Source organism: Oryctolagus cuniculus, chromosome 1 (assembly GCF_964237555.1).
Source record: "Oryctolagus cuniculus chromosome 1, mOryCun1.1, whole genome shotgun sequence".
Classification (NCBI taxonomy): Eukaryota; Metazoa; Chordata; class Mammalia; order Lagomorpha; family Leporidae; genus Oryctolagus; species Oryctolagus cuniculus.
The window spans coordinates 133,908,333-133,933,647 of NC_091432.1; the positions used below are offsets into that span (position 1 = coordinate 133,908,333).

The 25,315-nt window shown below is 38.1% G+C and overlaps 2 pseudogenes; one reads left to right on the forward strand and one right to left on the reverse strand.

The window, feature by feature from the left end:
- Window positions 1–273: 273 nt before the first annotated feature.
- On the forward strand, window positions 274–24,307 carry LOC138843796 (small ubiquitin-related modifier 3 pseudogene; annotated as a pseudogene).
- On the reverse strand, window positions 5,039–5,196 carry LOC127487617 (U2 spliceosomal RNA; annotated as a pseudogene).
- Window positions 24,308–25,315: the final 1,008 nt, after the last annotated feature.

The following is a 25,315-nucleotide window of genomic DNA, read 5'->3' on the forward strand; positions in this document are numbered from 1 at the left end:
TATATAATAAAATATATTGTGTTATATAATATAGTATATTATAATTATATAAGTATATTATAATATAGTGTATATTATATTAATAATATAATAGATTATAATATAAATATACTATATTATACTATATTATAGTATATAATATATAATATTTATAATATATTATATGTTATATAATATAGTATATTATGATATGCTTATAATATTATGTATTATATTATTAAATTGATATGTATTATTATATTATATATTATTTATTATTGTATTATTCACTCAACAAGTTATTCTAGATGCAAATAGAGGATCTGTTTTGGAGCAATGCTCACCTGCCAGTTTTCAAAGATTTTACCAGAAAGAATACTTTGATATTAGGATTATTTTAATAGGTATATGTCATAGAATGATCATTGTATTCTAAGAGAAAATAGCTTTTATTCAGATGATGCTATGCCTAAGCTTTGCCATTTCATGAGTATACATCCATGAGCAAATGATTTACTTACCTCTTCATGCCACAGTTCCATTTTATTTGAAGTTAAGATAATAGCAGTTATCTTGTTGTTTTCTGAAAACATAAAATGCTGGAAACATTGCCTGGCATAGGATAAATATTAACTATTATTATATATTCACATTTTTCCTAACTAAAGATATTTATGTGCTTGTCATTTTCTATATAATATTAAGGCAAACAAATAGGTATAACCTCATACTTTAAAGTATAAATTCAATTTTATATTTATATTTATAGTTTGAAACTCTATATTTCTCAACACAAGCTAGGTTCAACTCTAGTTTCATTTGATTAATAAACCATCTCCTACTAATTTCTTGTGTACTATAACTTAGTAATTCATCTGCTCTTTGTAATGGTAGTTGCATTTTTTTTTTTTTTTGCAGAAGAGTAAACTGAATTATGCCGTTTTGCTGAAAAGTAATTGTTAGGTTAAATTTAGTATTTAAAGAAAGAGAATTCTATGGCAGCAATCTTAAACTGGTACATTAATGTTTGGTAAATAGATTGAAATCTTGCTGATTATATGTATGTGTGCATATGTATATTTGTGTGTGTGTGTTTGCTCAATTTATACTACAATAAAGTAATTTTCTCTTTGTATGTATGTGACTAGCAATAAAGAGAATACATTTCCAATGAGTCAGGGGCTACTGATTCATCACATATGTTCCTTTGCTGTACTAAATTAGAAATGAGTGTGAATTTTAAGAAACAATTTAAAGATGGACTATGATATATTAAAGATGCTTACCATAACTATAAGTCAACCACCAAAATTAAAAGGGAGCTATTCCAAACATCCACAAAAGTAGAAAATGGAATCACAGATATCAACATAATACAAAATTTTACCAAAAATACACACGATAAAATACAAAGGAAGTAATGAAATCTAAGACTGAATGTAAGCATATAAGTAATATGACTAAGCATTTATGGTGTGAAAGCAAATTAAATGTCAGAGCTTAACAGAACAAATATAAAAGACAAAAATGCATGTTACTCAGAATAAATATGTTAAATGTAAAACGTAAATGTGGGAAAAGTAAAGGACCCTCTGCAAATACTAGTGAAAACAGGCCCTGTATCTGTACTGAACAATAGCAGTTTCATAGCAAAGGATATACTTAATATTAATTGAGTATATTTGTCAGTTGTACAGGAGACAGCTAATTAAAAGTTCCTAACAGTCTTAGGGGTTGATGCTGCTAATAATGAGTCTTCAAAACAAGGGGCCGGTGCTATGATTAAAGCCATGGCCTGAAGTGCTGGCATCCCATATGGACTCCAGATAAATTAGAGGGACACGGTGGATTTACATGGAGGGTGTGGGCGTGCATGAATAAGCAGCTGGGAGTCTTCACACCAGCTTTGGAGAGAAGTGAGAAGAGACTGCAATAGCCCAAGATACCCCAAGTCCTTGGGCCCTTGTGCCCATGTGGGAGACTTTGAAGAAGCTCCTGGCTCCTGGCTTCAGATCTGCTCAGCTCTGGCCATTGTGGTCATTTGGGGAGTGAACCAGTGGATAGAAGATCTCTCTCTCACTCTCTCTCTCTCTCTCTCTCTGGCTCTACCTCTCTCTGTAACTCTGACTTTCAAATAAAATAAAAAACAAATAAATAAAAGAATGTCAGAGAGATAGGTAGAATATGAGAGACAGACCAAAAGAGAAAGTAACAGACATGATTTATTATGAAAATGATAACACTAGGAGTTAATGATTCCTGAGTAATTTGAACATTCCAATTGCTAGCATGCATTCCAGAAAGGACAGGAAGTTGAGAATTCTACAAAAAATAAAGCAAAATAAGATGAATCCAGTTTTTGCAACCAATGGCATAAACTGGATTTGCATATTGTACATAGCTTTAATATTTATTCATTATTTATTTGAAAGTCAGAGTTACACAGCCAGAGGAGAGGTCGAGAGAGGGAGAGGTAAGTCTTCCATCCACTGCTTCATTCCCCAGTTGGCCCCAACAGCTGGAACTGTGCCAATCTGAGGCCAGGAGTCAGGATCCTCTTCCAGGTCTCCAGCCCGGGTGCAGGGGCCCAAGGACTTGGGCCATTTTGGACTGCTTTCCCAGGCCATAGCAGAGAGCTGATTTGGAAGTGGAGCAACCAGGTCTTGAACCATTGCCCATACGGGATGCCAGCATTGCAGCCAGAAGCATTACCCACTATGCCACAGCTCCAGCCCCAATAAAACAAATAATAACTATCAAAAGATATGATATATAAAATTGTGATTTTTATGAGTAGATATGAGTAATTTGGTCAGAAAAATCATAGAATTCATTTCAGGTAATAAGATAATAACAAAAAATTGTCAAAAAGTTTCATTTACAAAAGTATACAGAAAATGGACGGGGTATTAGTCTGTAGCAGTTCATGCTCCTTAGCATAATAATTCTAAAGCAAAAATGTGTATTTGAATGTATTTAAAGTTTCCATATAAACAGTCAATTATGCAGCCTCCAATAGCACAAAATTTTTTAAAGCATATGTGAACTTGGAAGATGAAAGTCTATTATTCCACCATGGTTATCATGAAAACATTCAGAAAATGTCCAAAATCTCAATGTAGAACACACCATGCCTCCTAGGAAAATACATGTGAAGGGAATAAGGCTGTATAGGGAAGAACTACAGGTCAGAGAAAATGAAAAACTCAACTTTTTGTAACTAAAAGAGAATGAGAATTGAAAAAAAAGTATCAGCTGGAACCAAAATCAATAAAAAGTAGGGCCTAGTTGCTTAAGAATATTATGATATGGGCCAGCGCTGCGGCTCAATAGGCTAATCCTCTTCCTTTCGGCACCAGCACACCGGGTTCTAGTCCCAGTCAGGGTGCCGGATTCTGTCCCGGTTGCCCCTCTTCCAGGCCAGCTCTCTGCTGTGGCCCGGGAGTGCGGTGGAGCATGGCCCAAGTGCTTGGACCCTGCACCCCATGGGAGACCAGGATAAGTACCTGGCTCCTGCCATAGGATCAGCGCGGTGCGCGGCTGCAGCACGCTGGCTGCGGTGGCCATTGGAGGGTGAACCAATGGCAAAGGGAGACCTTTCTGTCTCTCTCTCTCACTGTCCACTCTGCCTGTCAAAAAAAAAGGAATATTATGATATGAAATTTGCTATAAAACTTCCAGAATGGGCCAGGACTTGAAGATATCACAAATAAAACAAAATAATTTGACATATAAGAGAATAAAAATTGTCAAAACTGCCATTTCAAAAATCCCCAAGTGTCATAGCAGATAGATATACAGGAAAGGGCAGTTTAAAACACTGATTGTTGGAGAATTTCAATACTACAAGAACACCTTCATTGTTTGACATCACTAAACAGTTTTAAAAAAATCTAGAGGCCTGAGCCACAGCTCACTAGGGTAATCCTCTGCCTGCCATACCAGTACTCTGGGTTATAGTCCCAGTTAGGGCACCAGATTCTGTCCCAGTTGCTCCTCTTCCAGTCCAGCTCTCTGCTGTGGCCCGGGAAGGCAGTGAAGGATGGCCCAAGTGCTTGGGCCCTGCACCCGCATGGGAGACCAGGAGGAAATACCTGGCTCCTGGCTTCAGATTGGCACAGCATGCCACCTGTAGCAGCCATTTGGGGGGTGAACCAACAGAAGGAAGACCTTTCTCTCTATCTCACTATCAAAAAAAAATAAAAATAAAAAATCTATAAATATGTATTTCTTAAAAACAAATTTTATGACACTTGTACCTGCTGAAATCTGAAAATCACTAACAGAAGTTTCTAGAACAACATCTACAATGGGCAGGGAGTTGATTGCATCCTAATCAAAAAGCATGCCCTCATGATAATGTTCCACATGTGAAAAAGGCATAAAGCATGTTTCTCATAATCCAAAGAGTTTATGATAATAAATTTGATTTTAAAACAAAAATATAAATCATACTTTGTATATCATATTCTGATTGATATCAGAAAAATTTTTCAGAGAAGTCCCAGAACTCCAAGTTGACACATAGGTTATTATTGGAAAATATCCTAAATAGAATTTAGAATTATATTTAAAAATGGAGAAATTTAAATCTAGATATGTTTGCCTAGAAAAGATAATTTCATCCTATGATACCAAAATCTGAATCTAAAATAAGAAAAAAAATTAATGTTAACATTTAATTTTGTTCCATGAATCTACTTAAGTTTTATTGAAACATCTCCCTTTCCGTATCTGTTTCACTCTCTATATAGTTTCAGATCAATAAATCCTTTAAAATTTTTTATTTTAAAGTCTACTAAATCTATGAAAGATAAAACAATATTTCTGCTTTTTAAAAGATTTTATTTATTTATTTGAGATGTAGAGGTACAGACAGAAATAGGAAGAGAACAAAAGGCCTTCCATCTGCTGGTTCATTCCACAAATGGCTGCGATGGCTGGAGCTGAACCCGGGAGTCAGGAGCTTCTTCCAGGTCTCCCTTGTCAATGTAGGGCTCACGGACTTGGGCCATCTTCTACTGTACTCTCAGGCCATAGAAGAGAGCTGGTCAGAACAAGAACATCTCGGACATGAATCAGCACTGGGATGCCTGAACCACAGGTGGAAGTTTAGCCTACTATTATGCCACAGCGTTGACCCCAAAACAATATTACTTCTAAATGACAGAGTTCCTTGTACTACACTTGATCTTAGCCAAAAGGCCGAGAAGCGATTAAATGACAGAGTTCCTTGTGACAATATTTCTCTGAGATTTGTAAACATGAAACCTATGAGAAAGTCCTTCAGAATTTTCAGTAAATGGATGAAACTAAAATGAAATATCCAATCAAAATTTCTTTGTTTACATATTTGGTATTGGTTTTTATTAGGATATCAAAAATTTGTGCAGGTGAATAGAATAAAATTAAGAGAAAATTGATACAGGAAAATGGCATGAAAAGACAAGATGAAATTATATAGAAATTACTAAACGGAATTTCTCTATGAGCAATAAGATTGGTAAATGGATCTAAGTATATGCTGATAAATAATTCAATAAATGTACGGTTCAAAGCATTTAAAGAAAGTTGCAAGAATTTGAGTCATAAAATATCACTCACTTAACAGAATAATGTTAAGAAATACACCATTTTAAAGCCACTATGGAAGACAGTTTGGACATCCCACTCCTTGGAATTTACCCAAGGGAAATTAAATCAGCAAGTAAAAGAGCTAACTGCACCTCCATGTTTATTGCAACTCAATTCACAATAGCTGTCATATGGAATCAGCCTAAATGCCCATAAACAGAAGACTGGATAAAGAATTTATGGGATATGTACTCTATGGATAACTACACAGCAGTAAAAAAAAACAAAATTAAATCTGGTCATTTGTTACAAAGTGGAGGAATCTGGAAAACATACTGTGTGAAATAAACCAATCCCAAATTCCTAACAGGGATCACTTTTCAGTTAAATTTAAACACCTAAGAATAATTGTGTGTTAATTACAGAATTCAACCAATGGAAATTGGAAAACATTATGCTGACTGAAATAAGCCAATCCCAAAGGGACAAATACCATATGTTCTCCCTGATAGTGACAACTAACTGAGCACCAAAAAGGAAACCTGTTAAAGTGAAATGAACACTATGAGAAATGGTGACTTGATCAGTCCTTGCCCTGACTGTTGATGAACAACTTAATATGTTATCCCTCTTAGTATTTTTTTGTTTGTTCTACTTACTTTTGGTTGAATACTGTAATCAATACGCAATTATTCTTAAGTGCTGAAACTTCACTGAAAAGTGATCGCTGTTAAATATAAGAGTGGGAATAAGAGAGGGAAGAGATGTTCAGTTCGGGACATGCTCAAGCTGACTTACCTCAAACGGTAGAGTTAGAAACATACCAGGGGATTCCAATTCAATCCCATCAAGGTGGCATGTACCAATGCCATCTCACTAGTCCCAGTGATCAATTTCTGTTCACAATTGATCATAATGATAGGACTAAGAACCAAAGGGATCACATAAACAAGACTAGTGTCTGCAAATACTAGCTGATAGAATAAAAAAGGGAGAGAACGATCCAACATGGGAAGTGAGATACACAGCAGACCCATAGAATGGCAAATGTCCTAAACAGCATTCTGGCCTCAGAATCAGCCCTTAAGGCATGCGGAACTGGCTGAAAAGCCCATGAGAGTATTTCAGGCATGGAAAGCCAAGACACTCTGGGGAAAAAGAAAACCTAAATGAAAGATCTCCGCGCGTGAGATCCCAGTGGAAATAACAGGTCATCAAAGAAGGAGGTACCTTTCTCTGAAGGGAGGAGAGAACTTCCACTTTGACCATGGCCTTTTCTAAAAATTATCAGAGTCAGTGAACTCAGGGGGCTTCCATATCCTTGGCAGCTCATGACAAGAGCCTAGGGAGATTACTGATGCCATAAACAAGAGTGTCAATTTGTTAAGTCAACAGCAGGAGTCACTGTGCACTTACTCCTCATGTAGGATCTCTGTCCTTAATGTGTTGTACAATGTGAATGAATGCTGTAACTAGAACTCAAACAGTACTTTACACTTAGTGCTACTGTGTGGGTGCAAACTGTTGAAATCTTTACTTAATATACACTAAACTGATCTTCTGTATATAAAGAGCATTGAAAATGAATCTTGATGTGAATGGAAGGGGAGAGGGAGCAGGAAAGGGGAGGGTTGCAGGTGGGCGGGAAGTTGGGGGGGGAGCCATTGTAATCCATAAGCTGTACTTTGGAAATTTATATTCATTAAATAAAAGTTAAAAAAAGAAATAAACCAATCCAAAAGGGACAAATATCATATATTCTCCCTGATCTGTGACAACTAACTGAGCACCTAAAAGGAAACATGTAGAAGTAAAATTGACACTATGAGAAGCAATGACTTGATCAGCCCTTGTCTTGACTGTCAGTTATTTGATAGTAACAGTAAAAATGTAGCTGGTACATATGGATTTTTGTGAAAAATAGCTTATCACATCTACATGAAAAATAGAAAATAACTTGTAATGAGGTGAGAAGAATGTTTATCAGACCATGCCACTGGTGTTACTGCCTGAGAACCTCAGAGTCCCTCTCAACATGAGTCTGGCCTGAAGCACTAGTGGGGAGCAAGGTGTCCACATAACCCTGTGAAAGGAGCATACACTGTGTTCCTTCCCTCTCTCCTGGTGGTGAGTAGGGAGGAAGCACCATCTTAATAAAGTGAGTAGAGGTTGCTGTGTCCCAGGGGCAACTGGGGGATTTGATCATAGCGATAAATCCATGGTCCCCATTTACTCTGGGTTTCTCCTGGAGGGAATGGGGTGCAGGGTGTCCACTTATGCATGTGAAGCATTCCCCTCCCCTCACTCTATCAGGATACCTGGACTCAACTTGCCAAGTCAGAGCACAGACAAACCTGTGTTATGCAGACAGCTAGCTGTTGGAAAGCCACAGCTGTCATGGTAGACAGGGAGGCTTACAGGGCTGAGAGTGAATAAGTGCTCACTGTGACTATGGGAATTCTCTGACTTTATAATAGGGTATGTAGTGTGGCTGGGTTTTTAGGCAATCACTGCATATGACTTCAGAGGCTGAAGTTCTTGGATGGATTATCACACAGGGTTACCTGCTCACACTGAGCATTGCATACTCTTTGTGATGCATGTGACTGTGGGTGGGGTACATGGGCACTGTGGGCTCTTCCTGGATAGTTGTTGCTTCACCTTGGCAGAGAGGTTGAGGCCAATCACCATGATTATAGCCTCTCACCTGCTGATAATAAAATCTATCATGCTCAAGTCGGGTGTACACCTGCCCCTTGACTCACCCTTGAGCACTAGCTGGAGTTCCCTGGCCCAACTCAGTACAGGCTTCTGAGTATCCACTGAAGGATCTGACACTCGAATAAGTTGGAGACATATTTCAAAGACAAAAACCCTCATAGAAGAAAACCAAAATATGTTTCCACAAATATCTAAGAAATGTAAGTATACAAAAAACATGAACAATGAAGACAATATGACACTGCAAAAGGACACCACTTCAATATAAGAATATGAAGATGAAGAGATTGATCAAATGCCTAAAAAGGAATGAAAAACAATAATCAAATGTTTACTCAAAAATACGGAGGAGCAAATACAAGAAGTGAATAAATCTATACATGACGTGGATGAGAAAACCTGCTGGGAGTTGGAGATAGTGAAAAGAAAGCAAATTGAAATATTAGAGGGGCCAGAACAGTGGTATAGCAGGTATAGCTACTGCCTGCAATGCTGTAATCCCGTATGGGCACTGGTTTGAGTCCCATCTGCTCAACTTCCAACCCAACTCCCAGCTAATATGCCTGGGAAAGTAATGAGAATGACTGAAGTCCTTGGGCCCCTGCACCCATGAGGGTGATCCAGAAGAAGCTCCTGGCTCCTAGCTTCTAATTGGCCCAGCTGCAGCAGTTGCAGCTGTTTGGGGACTGAAACAGCAGATGGAAGACCTCTCTTTCTAGTTGTCTCTGCTTTTCTGTAACACTGCAATTCAAATAAATAATAAAAATATTTTAATAGAAATATTAGATGAATTTGATACCTCAAATAAAAATATAGTGGAAAATCTTAAAGACTCAGTGAGGCTGAATAAAGAACAGTTGATCTAGAAGACAAAATATGGAAAAAAACTAGGAAAATCAAAAATAATTTTCAAAACCTTTGGGATTGGGCACCAGGTTCTAGTCCCGGTTGCTCCTCTTCCAGTCCAGCTCTCTGCTGTGGCCCGGGAGTGCAGTGGAGGATGGACCAGGTGTTTGGGCCCCTGCGCCTGCATGGGAGACCAGGAAGAAGCACCTGATTTTTCTAGTAGCCGAGAGCCTATGCACCAGTGTTGTAAAGTGAGGTGAGAACAGACCATAGCAGCCCAAGCAAATGGCAATAAAGCTGAAGGAAGAGCCTAGAGGGAACATGGCATGGTGCCACATGAGGGACAGTATATGTGCCAAAGCAGAAGGGGGAAAAAAAGGAGGGACATATTTCTCTCCTCGATCACTTTACAATGCCATACTGTAACAATCCAATAGAATGAGTGCCATTTTGGAAATATGTAACAGCTGTGCCAGCTCATGTCCATGCTCAGCAAGCAGCCAAGTGGAGACACTTGACTCTTTAGTGAAGAACAGACAGGGGCCAAGGCTCTCATGACAGGGAGACTTGTGTGTGAGACCATGACAACAACAACAACAAAAAACTGTGTGGGAGGACTCATGGTGTGGCTGGGACTTTGGGCAGTCACTGTGGGTGTCTCCACACAATCAGGGTTTCCTGGTTACCTGATGAGGGGCATTTCTGGGGAAGCTGAGCTTACACTGAGGACTGCTGTGTGATCCTTGGGACACAGTAGATGCATATTATACCTACAGGGGCTAGCACACAGGCACTGGTCTCTTTTGAGGAGAAGAGATAAGCTGAACTGAATAAAACTCCATTCTGTTTTTTTTTTTAAAGAGATTTACCGTGTCAATCTTGTGTGTGTCACTTTAGACACAACCTTCACCCTGGAGAACTGAAATGAGCTCCCTGGCCACACCCATGCTACATTTGAAGATAGTCCCTGAAAGCAGACACTCCACTTACATAGAGAGGCATAGTACAAGATAAAAGCCTCCAAAGAGAAAAACAAGCAAGTATCTCCACAAATGCCAAATAACAAATGCACCAATTCAACAAACAGGAATAAGAAAGGCAACATGATGCCACCAAAAGAATACTATATTGAGAAGATGATGAGATTGGATAAATGCCAGAAATGGAATTCAAAAAATTGATCATAAGATTACATAGAAGTAATCAGATGCAAATGCAAGAACTACAGAATCTGTACATGACATGAAAGAAAATTTCTCTCAATAAATTAAGATCTTAAAGAGAAATTAAAATGAAGAATAGAATACCGTATAACAATTTAAAAATGCAGTGGATAGCCTTAACAACAGAATCAGTGAAGCAGAAGAAAAAATATCTGACTTAGAAGATTCTAAGATTGCATAATTGCAGAAGGAAAGGGACACCAAGTAAAGGAAGTGCATAGAACTCCTAATAGACATGACACATGGTCATCACTATGAAAGGTAAAGGAAGAAACTCTCCCAGTTAGAGTTCAAAGGAAATTCAAAGCAAAAAATAGGAATATCTTTGGGAAAATGGCAGGGCAAAATTGTTACTTAGATTGTTACAAAATTGTTACATCTTAAATGTAAATTGTTTCAACTCTCCAGTTAAAAGACACAGATTAGATGAATGAATTAAAAAACAAAACCCATTTATTTGCTGCCTAAAGAAATACATCTCAACAACAAAGATGCATGCAAAATGAAAGGGAAAGGATTAGAAAAGATATCCCATGCCAACAGATGAATAAAGAGCTTGGGTAGCCATCCTAATATCAAACAAAATGGACTTTAAAACAAAAACTGTTAAAAGAGAGAAAGAAGAGAAATTGTAGTTATTAAGGGATCATTTCAGCAGGAAGATGAAACTATAATAAATGCATATGTACCTAATTACAGAGCTCCTGGCTGTTTAAAAGGCATGTTAAAGGATCTAAAGAGAGACACTGACTCTAATACAAGAGTAACGGGGGAATTCAGTACCTCATTTTCAGCAATAAACAGATCAACCAGACAGAAAATCAACAAGGAAACAGCAGATATAATTGACGTTAATAGACCAAATGAACTTAACAGATATCTACAAAACTTTTCATCCTACAGGTGCAGAATACAAATTATTCTCAGCAATGCATGGAACTTTCTCTAGGGTTGATCATAAAGCAAGTCTCAGCAGACTCAAAAAAATAAAAATCATACCATGCATCTTCTTGGACCACACACCAGTGAAGCTGGAAATCAGCAAATCAGGAATCTCTAGAAAATATGCAAGCACTTAGGAGGTTCCGAGATGGTGGAATAGGGAGGGAGCTTACTGATAGCCCAGAAGAAGACAGATTAATAAAAGTGGAGATAGTGTAGTCTCAGCGAAGAGTCAGGGAAAAAATGGCAGACAAAACTCTTCTGTAATTAGAGGGACATGGTGGACTGATGTGGAAGGCACAGGCACCCAAGCTCAGGACTCTAGCTGGTGAAAGCCTCTGCACCAGGGCTGGAAAGAGAGGTGAGATGAGACCACAGTAGCCCAATGCACTGGCAGAAAAGCAGCAGGAAGAGCCTAGAGGGAACGAGGCTTGAAGCCACATGGGGGAAAGTACACCAGCCTAACTAGAGGAGAGAAAAAATAAAAGGGATGGTATGGACATGATTCTCTCTCACAATCACCTTACAAAAGACCATGAGCTGATAGAGCAGACACTGCTTTGGACATACATAACAGCTGTGCCAGCTCCAGGCTGCGCCTCGCAATCAACCAAACAGAAAAACCTCACTCTAGTGGGGAGTAATATCAGGAGACTAAGACCTAGTGAATGTGTGGAGCTGATGAACTGGGACTGTGAAAAAAAAAAAACTGAGGGTGTGTGGGAGAACTCATGGTGTGACTGAGATCTGAGTAGTCTCAGTGGGAACACTAAAAGCTCAGGAAGCCCTGGCTACCTGGTGTAAGACACTGCAGGGGAATCTGAAAATACACTGAGGACTGCACCGATCCTTTGTGTGGTCCTTGGGACAGAGCAGACGAATATTATACCCACTGGGGCTAGCACGCAGGCACTGATTGCCATCAAGGCAAAGAGCTCAGCTGATGGAATTATTTCTCTTCAGATTTAAAAGAGAAAGAGAGAGAGAGAGAGATTGATTTACCAAACCTGGGTATGTCATCTTAGGCACACCCTTAACCCTGGAGAACTGAACAGAGCTCTCTGGCCACATCCACCACAATCCTCTAGAGATTCACTGAAAGCAGACAGTCTGCTTAATCTAGAGTCATAGCATAACGAGAAAAGCCACAGAAAAAGAAAAGAAGAAATCAATTATCTCCACAATTCCAAACAACAAATGCAAAAACCGAGGACAAGAACAAGAAAGACATCATGATGCTCCCAAATGAACATGACACTCCAATACAAGATTATGAAGATGATGAGATAGAAGAAATGCAAGATATGGATTTCAAAAAATGTATAAGAACATTTAGAAGTTATCAAAAACAAATGCATGAACTACAGAAATCCATATAGTACAGCACAGAAAATCTCATGAAAATGAAATCTTAAGGAGGAATCAAAATGAAATGAGGAATTTAGTAGAACATGAAATTGAGATATTGAAGAGAAATCAAAATGAAATGAAGAATTCAATATAACAAATAAAAACACATTTGAGAGCCTTAAAAACAGAATAAGTGAAGCAGAAGAGAGAATATTGGACTTAGAAGACAAAGCACAGGAAAGTATACAGTCAAATCAAAGAAAAGAAGAGGAAATCAGAAATTTAATCTACAGGATACTATTAAAAAACCCAACATTTGATTTCTAGGAGTTCCTGAAGGTGTGGAAAGAGAAAGGATTAGAAGACCTTTTTCGTGAGATACCAGCAAAAAACTTCCCGGGTTTGGAAAAGGACAGAGACATCCAAGTACAGGAAGCACATAGAACCCCCAATAAACATGACCAAAAGAGATCCTCAACACGACACATCGTAATCCAACTCACCACAGTGAAACATAAAGAAAAGATTCTAAAATGTGCACGAGAGATTCTAAAATGTGCAACTCTAGCAGTTAAATACTGATAACTGATTAAGCATTCTTAGCTGTAAAATCATTGAGAAAACCAAATGTTCTCTTGTTATATGCAGACTTCCCAATGCCCTTGGATCAAGAAATCTCCAATGAGTCTGTTTTATAGTTTAGAAGGTGCTAGCTCAGCCTTCATTCTAATGCCTCAGACATTTGTGAGGTAGGACTCCATGCTAACAAATATTGTCCCAAAGTCTTTCAATCTTGGCAAGACCGCCACTCAGATTCAACTCAGGCATCACCACACCACATCTTTTGTGTGGCTTTGGGTATCCCCACATGAAATGCCCCCCTCCCCCATGAAGAATCAATCTGTTGTGGAAAAGTTAGAATCCTGCTCAGATGGCCAGATCCACAACTCATATCACGGCAGACATGATACAAAGAAGAGTTGAGCAGTAATATTCACTCTATCTTCTGAATCTTTGGCAGGATCACAATCACAATGCACTCAAGCTTCTCATACTGTTGTGTCAAACAGTCTAGGGCTGGGAGAGCGGCGGCCCGTAGAGCCACTGCCCCGCTCGCGCTGCTGCTGCTGCCGCGACCGCGTGCGGCCATGTCGGAGGAGAAGCCCAAGGAGGGCGTGAGGACCGAGAATGACCACATTAACCTGAAGGTGGCCGGGCAGGACGGCTCCATGGTGCAGTTCAAGATCAAGAGGCACACCCCACTGAGCAAGCTGATGAAGGCCTACTGCGAGGGCAGGGCTTGTCAATGAGGCAGATTAGATTCAGGTTCGATGGGCACCCAATTAACGAAGCGGACACACCTGCGCAGCTGGAGCTGGACGATGAGGACACCATCGACGTGTTCCAGCAGCAGACGGGCGGCGTGACCAGCCGCTTGCCGGGGCGTGGCCTGTTTTCCATCCTTGTGTTTGCTGTTGAATAGTGACCCCGAGACTGTGCAGTCACAAAGGAGTCTGCAGAAACTCAAGGACATGCAGCGAAGTGACTTCCTCTCTGGCTCAAACTCTCTCTGCAAGGACGAATCCACGACTGAAATGGGGCCAATCAGAATTGTTATCTTTGTTTAGGTAAAATGAGTTTTGGGGGTTTTTCATTTTTATTTGTCCCCTCCTCTGCTCCCCAAACCTGTGGCCCGAGTGTGGGTTCCCGAGGATGGGCCTTGGCTCCCCATGCCAGGCTCGCCTGATTCTGTCTGTAACTCGCGGCTGGGGGGGTGGAAGACAAGGCCTCACTTACACTTGTAGGCATGGGTTGTTGAAATGCTCGATACTGGACATTGAAGCCTGGTCAAGTTTGGTAATGTGGAAGGGAAAATCTGGAACGCTTCTTAAAAAGTAAAAACAAACAAATCTTTTAGTAAAATGGCCCAAGCGCTCTCTGCCCTGCTGAGTGTGGCCCCTTGGGTCCAAGGCCCAGCAGCCCCAGCTAACTCAGCATCTAGTGATTCGTACATGGGCAGAGCCTGGCACACCAAAAATTGGCTTTTTCCCTTTTATTAACATAGAGGAAAGTCATTACCACCTTTCTGCTTTGTTAATAGTATTGTGGTCTCAGATTTCTTCTAGTATTTGCTCTGATGAACAATTATGGTCTCTATATGAAAAAGTAAGGTTAAGTATCAATGACTTTCTGGTTTGTTATTGTGTAGAGAGCCACTTCCGAGGGTGGTGACCTCTGTAACCCATGGGAGAGGACCTCTATGGATCTGTGCTATGCTGCTTTTCAAACACAAACTGACTTTACGCATTAGTAGGGGGTTTCAGTTCTGTGAATGTATTTTTGGATGTGTACCAATTAAAATGTTCATAGTTCTGCCTGTTGTCCTCCTAGAAGGACCACTGCTGCCGGTGGCCTTCTCTGCCTTTTTTATAGTCAGCTGAAGGAGTCCGCATCTCTGGCTTGCTTGAAATCTTGCTGAAGTGGGGGTGTTTGTTGGCTCTGTTTTGTTTACTCGCCAATTTGTACATAACTGTTGTCCTTTCCTACTGTACACAGTAAATATAGTTTGGTAAAAAAAAATAGCCTAGAGTTCAGCATTGGATTATGTGATATCATACTCTGTAGGACTATCCTATATATTCCCTCTTGCATGTAACTGAATTTCTTAGCCACAAAGCCTCTAGTAGTTTCTGCTATTCTGGAGTTCCCATGCTCTTTTACTCTGTCTCTAGACTGGTTGTTCTCTGAGCTACATATTTTTTGATATGAAGATTGTATTGTACAGGAATTGTATCTTTTATCCTTATAATAAGAACCAATGAGAGATACAAAATTTCCAAATGAAATATGAAGTACAGAATGGCAAGTTCCTACAAAAAAAAGAGCATATTTTCCTGTTATTTTTAATATGTTTAGTTCTACATGTCATCCTTTAGGTCCAGGTACCTGCAAGACACCAGAAAATGTCACTTGTATAATTCAGCAACATCTCTAAAGTCATCACATTTTATACTCCTGATTAATCATCTTTTTATATTTGAGATGCAGAGTTACACACACACACACACACAGAGAGAGAGAGAGAGAGAGAGAGAGAGAGAGAGAGAAATCTCCTGTCTGCAGGTTCATTCATCAAATGGCCACAATGAACAAAAAAAAATCAAACGTACACAATGTCTAGAGTTGGGCTGATCCAAAGCCAAGATCCTGAAGCTTCTTCCAGATCCCTCACATGGGTATAGGGGGCTAACAATAGGGCCATCATCCGTTGCTTTTCCAGGAAGATTAGTAGGGAGCTAGGTTAGAAGTAGAGCATCTGGGTCTCAAAACGGCACCCATATGGGAAGCCTACACTTCAGGTGACAGCTTTACCATCTATGACACAGTACCAGACCCCCATCATCAGTCAATATTTGAACAACTGTCTGGATTCCCATGTCTATACCAGCATGAATGGAAATACTGCAGAAATGCCCACCTCTGCATCTTTTGGCTGCACTCTAAATTCAAGTCTCTAACTTCATTTATATCCAAATTGCAAGTATGTTTGCAGATGTTGGTCCCAAATGGAACCTCTCTGTGTGACTGTAGAGCATCCTGGGTGCCCAGTGGGCTTGGCTGCCTATCTTGGAGGGCCCCAGGATATACCTACATGCTTGGAGTGACAAGTTGATCCTGAAAGGTGATAGACCCAGAGACACAGAGAAGAGATGCGTCTTTTTAACCTCTGCTTAGAGCTTGTGAAGACAGTGCTATTCTCACAACCACATTCCAAAGTCCCATATAATCATTTAAATTTCAAACTTTATCACCAAGACATGGTCAGCAGCCACCTTACTATTGTGAAACAAGTGTGGTTTTCTGTTCATACGTTCAGCCTCCACTGAACCTGAACTGGCTTCCTAATGTTTATTCTATGTCAGAGGAATCACCACACCAGTTACTCTTGCTGTTTGCATATGGTTAGTTTCATCCAGACAGTAGTATAAGGAAGTAACAAAGGAATATATTTGGAGGACAAGGAAGCAGGATTTAGTGAATCACTTCTTAATTGTGGATTTTCTGCAGTAATGGAGACAAGCTGTGATGATTTTTCTTGGGCTCCTGGTGGCTCTGACAAACTCCTTCTTGAGATGAGACATGGAGCAAAAAATACCATCAAATATTACATGTTGTCACATATGTTAATTTATTCACTCATAAATCTGAATTCTTGCCCATAACTCCATGTATTAATGGAATTGTGTATATTTTTCATTCTTTTTTTGGTCAGAAATTTGTTTTAATTGTTATACAAAATCAATAATTCATGAAATGTTTCCCCTGTAATTGCATGAATTTCATCTGATTGACTTAAAATTCTCTTTTTAAAAAATTTCATTTAAGTTATACAAATTTCACGTGTCTCATATATATACATACATACATACATACTTAGGAACTTAGCGACATTTCCCCCCTAACCTCCCTCTTGCCCGTGCTCCAACCCTTGCTCCTCCTCCTTCTCACAATAACTGACACTTAGGAAAAGAATATTCAAAATGAAAACTAAAGATAACACAATATTAAAAAATTAAGGGAAAAAAGGACCATTTGGAGCTGTGTCATTCCATTGTAAGGGCAGACGAGGTACAGTTAGTGCTGCTTAATTATTTTCTTAAGGTTCTTTACATTCTGAAAACACAATCTAGTTGATTGCCCTCTCTCATTTAAAATACTTCACCACATTTTTTCTGCAAAACCAGCTAACAAAGCTTAAAAACGGCCTATAAGTCATGCTTAGCATGGAGTTACTCTTCTGATAACCCAAACAGGAGAATATTACTTAATAGGAAATTTCCCCTCATGATTACTGTTTGAAACTATGATTTGGACAGTTACATCAATAATTTCCAACAGATAAAGCTTTGGAGTAAGACACAATAGAACTATGTTTCCTATAATGTATTATATGTATATTATGTATTATACATATATATAACATATATGTATCTATGTATATGTATGTATGACTTATTAGAAATCGTTTCTTTAATTGCACTTTTTTGAAACTTGATAATTTATAACAAAGATTTTGAAATGCAATTCACTGAATTTAAGACAAAATAAGTTGATTAAAATGCACAATAGATTCTACAGTTTGTACACTATGACTCAATTATCCCCAATGTGGAATTTCAGTCACTTACTTAAAGAATCAATCACCCTGGATTATAATACACATCTAGTTTTACCAGCATCAGAGGGAAAAAATTGGAAAAAAGTCCACTGTGGATATTTGCTTCAAGGTATTTCAAAGTTTTAATCCAAATATATCCCTATTGGCATTAATCTCATGGGAAGTATCAAGTTAAGTATTGGTTCATTCAGTACAAACAGCACTGAGTAGCTGCTGTCTTACTTAGAAGCCAACTTGGTAACAGAATTGACACTATACTGGCAATTACTATTAAAGTATAAATCTCTCTAGAGATTTAAAATATTCAGAATTTTGAAATTTCTTTTCAAATGACGTAGGTTTTGTGTTTGTTGGATGTTTGATGTTTTATTTGGGATATTTTAGAGGATAACATAACAAAAGTAGCAAAATACAATGCACAAAACTCTGACTAGATTTTGTATATGTTTAGTGTTTAACTCTGTAAATTACCAAATTTTGCAACTTTCTACTCAATTCTATTTGGCCATGTTATACATGCCAAATTAAAATAACATTAATAATAATGGTATAAAGTCACCTGAACAAAAATAAATCAGAGGCATAAAGATGCAACAGCCTATCATGAAACACATACAGAAAAGATGGATTTTCTTGCCATTTGAAATGCACAGCTATCAAAATTAAAGAAGTCGCACTTCAAGTTTAAAAAAACAAAAACCATGCAGATTTATCACATATTATATAGGTTAAGGCCAAAGATCTTATAGAAATCTTAGAAGTTAATATGTAAATACTAGCAATTTTTAGAATCTTTCTAGCTTAAGGACCTGCACAAGCAATATGTTCTAGTGAGAAAAGTGTTTTTCCTTTTAGGAGATAGCAATAATAATAGTAATAAAACAATGTCCTCAAAAACAGAAATTTAATTCTTCAGACCAAAAACAACACAGAATTAAGAATCACAATCCAACCTTCCAAGGAATAATTCCTGTGAAATGCTATACAATAGCAACACAGGCTTGATCAGCATATCAACTGAAAAATATTTATGATTTTAAAATGCAGTTAAGTAAAAGAAAACCTAGTAATAAAAGTATTCATACGAAATGGCTACAGCTGGAACCATAAAGAATAAGGTATAAAGGGCCATATAAATAACTAAATATTTTATTTTAAAGTAAAAATTACTATAGAGTCAAAAATTGCTTAATACCTCAAGTTGACAAAATCCTGCTTCTGTGTAATTTAAAAACATAATTGCTGCAATCTTCCATTACAAATGCAATCAGAAAAATCCATACTAGGTTTCAACTAGTTGTTTCTAAAGGTACTTTAATCAGGAAAATAGCTTTTTAAACAATGTATTCCAATGATCATTAAATTTCTTTCCAAGCAGATGATTAAAGAAATCTGATGCTAATGGCTGACTGCTGCAACACAAAATTACATACATTAAATAGCTTAACACAACACACAGTATTACACTAAAGTGTTTTTCTCATTTCAAGTTCGTTAAAACTTTAGCAGTACAAATGATCCAGGTGAAGATTATCAAAATATCAACTCAATGAAGTCCACATTAAAAAACAAAAAAGGACAAAGATAAAACAACCCCAAAACAATGAAAACTTAAAGTCTAAGACAGAAATGAAGTAACTATACAGGAGTCACTCATCTACTTTTGCCTTCATCTTGAGTCATAATCAATTTTATTTTTATCACAATCATTTTCTTGACCCTTTGATTTTTGGTATTCTTTTTCAACTGAAGATCTGGTCTTCTCATCCTCCTCATTTTTCAATGAGGAAGATTTTAGTTCATTGTGCTGACAGCTTTGTTTCATTTTTGAGACTGGACTTTGATCTCTATCAGCTTTTTCTCCCTATTATTCAAACTATTATGATCACAATTTTTAGAGTACATTCTTTTCTCACTTTCAGAATTTTCTTTTCAGTCTAACACATTACAGTTTTCCACACCACCCCCTGCATTCTTCCCTAGGTTTGGAAGCTGGGGAGCCAAATTTGAAGAACATATGTGATAGATTTCACCTCTATCTACTGCCCTAACCCACACTCTAGCCCACCTAGGATATAAACAAATCCCAGCCCCCAGGGTCTGGGCCCCCTGCCATGTGTTTGGACTGTGTGCATGCTGGTAGTTGATTGATTTCTGAGAGTTTATTTTCTTTGAATAAATTTGGGCTGACTGAATTCATACCATATTTCATCTCTGTTTTTTTCCTCTTTTCCTTATATTTGGTGGCAGAATTTACCTCTCAAATTAACCAAATATTATCTGCCACTCTTCATATCTCATGGCATTTTTCAGTCCCTATCATTCCTCCTCTTCAGGAAAAGTAGAATCAGTGAATGGACTTTTAAAACAGGCTCTAATTCTCCACACAGGTCCACTTAAACTGGGTAAACTCCTGTCTTTAGCCCTGCTAAGAATTAGATCTCTTCCCTGGAAACAGTTCATAGTTTGCTCATTTGAAATTCCCTATGGAAAGCCTCTTTTTTCACCTAAATTCCCTTCCCTTCAAAATTCTGAAGCTATCTCTCACATTTCTCAAGAGAGAAAATTCAAATGTCCAAATGACATTTGAAAAAATGCTCCAGATCACTATCCATCAGGGAAATGTAAATCAAAACCACAATGAGGTTTCGCCTCACCTCAGTTAGAATAGTTCACATATAGAAATCACCATGAGTAGGAACTCAGTATGAGCAACAAGTAAGAAAGAAGTTTCTGTAAATTTCCCAATTAATAAGTACTGAAAGAATTAATAAACTCATGAAGGAAAAGGTATAAAAGTGTAGAGAAGGATGAATTAGAATTTGGGGAATCTAACCTAGAAAAAAGCCTTAGTAACATCAGAAAAGCATTGGATTTTTTTTTAAATCAAAGAATATCTTCACCAAAAACAAAATAGGGACAAACTAGTATCCCTAGATACTCTAGAATGACTGTTTGATGCACACAACCAGCTATCATCAGGAATAAGACTTGGGAAAAAATTTATGCTAAGAGCACCACTCAACATATGCTGTACTCTTTCTGCCTTGGCCTTCTTGCAGACTTATCTAGAACTCTGATTAAGGCCTTATTCTACCATCCATGGCTCTGCTCCCTTCTCTAACTTCAAGATCAAATCAGGTTTGGTAATGCAGTTCCCTATTAATGGAAACAGTGTAAGATTTTGTGAAATAATTATCTTGGGTTATTTAAAGGACTATAGCTTGATCCAATAGCTATGAAACAAATGTTCCAATTTGAAACTTTTCTGGATGGTAGACATTCACATTATTCATGGACTCAAATTCTATACCTGCCCATTATTAAACTTTATAAAGTGTTTACTTATTAGTCAACTAGCAAGAAAATTTTACCATTGGGCATGTGATGGGTGTCACTCACCCAAGGAAAACAGGCTACTGTAGGTCTCCAGCATCACATCTCTGTACAGGATTTTCTGAGCTTTGTTTATCTTCTGCCATTCCTCTTAGGTAAAGTACACAGCTAGATCTTCAAATGCTATCATCACCTGCAATATTACACTTCTGGTCAACATATCTGTCACAAAACAAACACTAACAGTTGTATATCTTGTATGTGGGTATGAAGGAAGAAGGAAGGATATGGTATCATTTTAGACTTGTTGAACATTTGGAGAGCACACAGAAGCACTCAATAAGGAGTCAAATGTATTCTCTAAAGGCTGTGAAAAATGCCCATGCTGGAGGGAAACAGGAGTTTCAGATCCATCAGTGATGCTATGATGGGAATGACCAGAGAAGAATTTCCAGGAAAGCACCATGCATGGTCAGTTCAAATATGACAGAGAAAAAAATTTTAAAAAGAGAGCAGGTGGCGCAGCAGCTCACTAGGCTAATCCTCTGCCTGTGGCACTGGTACTCTGGGTTCTAGTCCCGGTTGGGGTGCCGGTTCTGTCCTGGTTGCTCCTCTTCCAGGCCAGCTCTCTGCTGTGGCCCGGGAGTTCAGTGGAGGATGGCCCAAGTGCTTGGGCCCTGCACCCCATGGGAGACCAGGAGAAGCACCTGGCTCCTGCCTTCAGATGGGTTGAGCACGCTGGCAGTGGAAGCCATTTGGGGTGTGAACCAGCAGAAGGAAGACCTATCAAAAAAAAAAAAAAAAAAAAAACAACAAAAAAAGAGGGCAGGCATTTAGTTTAGCGTTTATGATGCCAGTAAGATACACTACATCTACCTCAGCATAGCTAGGTTAGATTTCCAGTGCCAGCTTCAGATTCCAGCTCCAAATGAATTGATAGAGAAGCAGTAGTGATGCCAACAAGAGAGACCTAGACTCCATTCCTCACCCCTGGCTTCCATCCCACTCCACCTCTGCTTGGTACAGCTATTTAGGGAGTGAATAAGTGCATGGGAGCTCTCTGTCTCACTCCAGGTCTTTGTCTATCAAGCTCATAAATACTTTTTAAGTAAGATAAGATTCAAGTAAGACAAACAATAGAAAATAACTTTTGACTTTCTCTATTATTCTGATAAAGATTTGAAGAACTGGAATATCATTACACCAAATTAAAGTGAAAGCAATGGAATTATTTGCCCAAAAACAGAGCTTGGGACAGTCTGCAGTAGAACTTGCATTTGTGACTAACTGAGAGAAATGCATAAAGATTTATTTAAGAACTTGCAGTAGGCACCATAACTGTGGTGCAGTCAGGTAAGCCTCTGCCTTCAATGCTGGCATCCCATGTAAACAGACTATTTTAGTCCTGGAAGCTCCACTTCACATCCAGCTCCTTGCTAATGTGCCTGAAAGAGCAATGAAAGATGGCCTGTGTTTTGGGGTCACTTCCATCAAAGTGGGAGACCTGGATGGAGTTCCAGGCTCCTGATTTGACCTGTCCAAGTCATAGCCATTGCAGACATTTGGAGAATGAACCAGTAGATGGAAGGTAACTCTCTCTCCCCATCGCTTTTAATCTCTGTAGCTCTGCCTTTCAAAAAATAAATCTTTAAAAATAAAAAGATCCTGATGTAGATTCTTTTTTTCCACATTTTCCTGATCCTATCCATAAATCAAGTTCAGCTCCTCAAAACTCTTAAGTACTGCATTAATTCAACAATTCAAAAATAAAGTTAACTGATTTGTGTTTTAGCATTAGTTAATTATTTCACTTGGAGAATGTTTATTTCCTGGGTGGCAATAAAACACTGCCCACTACAACATTTATATGACAATAAAGACTTTTTTTACACATTATGACCCACAAAATTTAGCATATTGTGCTCTAAGTTTCAACTCAAAGCATGTAAGAAATACATATTTTTCTATGGCAGCAGGAAGACCAGAAACCAAATTGCCTGATCTTAGTTGACTGTTTCATAATCACACCAAATTCATCATTAATCTTGCTTGTGTATATTTCCTGAAAATAAACTTTATGTTTATTGCTCTATTTTAATTTATGAACCATTCAAAATCTAAAATGACAACTAAAAACAAGTCAAGGAATAATTCAGAAAACAATTTACAGGTGATGTATTGATTTTCTCTGCTCATGGAAATATGTGGAGGTGTGCAGAATCATAGCTGGAAGGAGTTAACATAAAACTTACCTGGTATCATTTGACATTGAACTGTGGAAAAATGTAGAATGAATAAAGAATAATAACTACATTAACTGAGAAAACATAGGTTTCATTGTGGAGGAATAAACCTTTAAACATGAAAATATATAGGAATATATATATGAATATGTATATATATGAAAATGTACACACCTCTATTAAGTGGTAGCAATTAAACAGAAGTTATTATTGGTTTAATGAAAGAATTGTCTACAGATTTTGTAAAATAATAATGTAATAATAAAATTTAAGAGTGATCATTCACTCAACAACAGGAGTCACTGTGTACTTACTCCTCATGTAGGATCTTTGTCCTTAGTGTGCTGTACATTGAGATTTAATGCCATAACTAATACTCAAACAGTATTTTTCACTTTATGTTTCTGTGCGGGAGCAAACTGTTGAAATCTTTACTTAATGTATGCTAAACTGATCTTCTGTATATAAAGAGAATCGAAAATGAATCTTGATGTGAATGGAAGGGGAGAGGGAGTGGATAAGGGGAGGGTTGCGGGTTGGAGGGACGTTATGGGGGGGGAAGCCATTGTAATCCATATTCTGTACTGTGGAAATTTATATTCATTAAATAAAAGTTAAAAAAATTAAAAAAAACAAATTTGCATTTAGCTAAAAAAAAGAGTGATCATTCAAATAAATGAGATTATCAAAGAGATAAAAGTTGTGTTGTCACTAAATTTTACATTAAAAAAGTTAGAGTTTACATTTTTAAATGTTTTTTAAAGATTTAGTTACTTACTTGAAAGAGATACACAGAGAGAGACAGAGAGGCAGAAAGAGAGAGAGAGGTCCTCCATCTGCTGCTTCACTCTGCAATTGGCTGCAAGGGCTGGAGCTGCACTGATTCAAAGCCAGGAGCTTCTTCCAGGTCCCCCATGTGGGTGCAGGGTCCCAAGGACTTGGGCCACCCTCTAGTGCTTTCCCAGGCCACAGCTGAGAGTTGGATTGGAAATGGAGCAGCCAAATCTCCAACTGGCTCCCATATGGGATGCCAGCACTGTAGGCAGTGGCCTTACCCAATATGTCACAGCTCAGGCCACTCTATTAATGTTAAAGTACTATTTGGATTCCATATTTTTGTGTACATCAGAACACTTCTTATTTTCATAGATCAGAAATTCTATAGAAAACATGTAAATTACAGTTTCACATTTTTGGCCAAAATTGAATTGGAATAAACATACATAATATTTGATGTAGTACACTTTTCCAGAAATGTTTTCAAATAACATGATTCCCTGTATTCATCTCTTCACATGACCCTGGTTTTCACCATTTCATTTGCTTTATACCATATCACCAAATGCAATAGAAACAGATAGTTTGTAAAGTATCTGCCTTCTCAGATTTTCTTTATTTGACACTGTTACCTTGTAGAAAACTGTGTGGCCTGCTTGTTGAAAGGATAGGATCTAACCAAGATTTGCCACAAACCACCAGACATCTAAGTTAAGCTATATCTAAGGAAACAGCCTCAATAAGTTCTTCAGATGACTAAACCCTCATTTCTGATCCCAGGCTGATCACAGGAACTGCCCAGTTGAGCTCATCCCAAAACACCGAATCAGATTTAGAAATCAAATGGCTTTTAGTTAAGCCATTCTGTTTTCTGATTTTTTTCCTACATCAAATGCTGGTACATACTGGTGAATAAGTGAAAAAGTTGAAAAATACAATTAATACAACTTCACAATCTCATGTAGAAGTTTCCAGAAACATAGGGCTGACACTGTCACATAGCAAGTAAAGTTGCCACCTGCAAGCAACCCCATTTAGACATTTGTTTGTATTCTGGGTGCTCTGCTTTTGATCCAGCTCTCTGTGAATGGCATGAGAAAAGCAGTGGAAGATGGCCCAAGTATTTGCATAAATGCTACCAATGT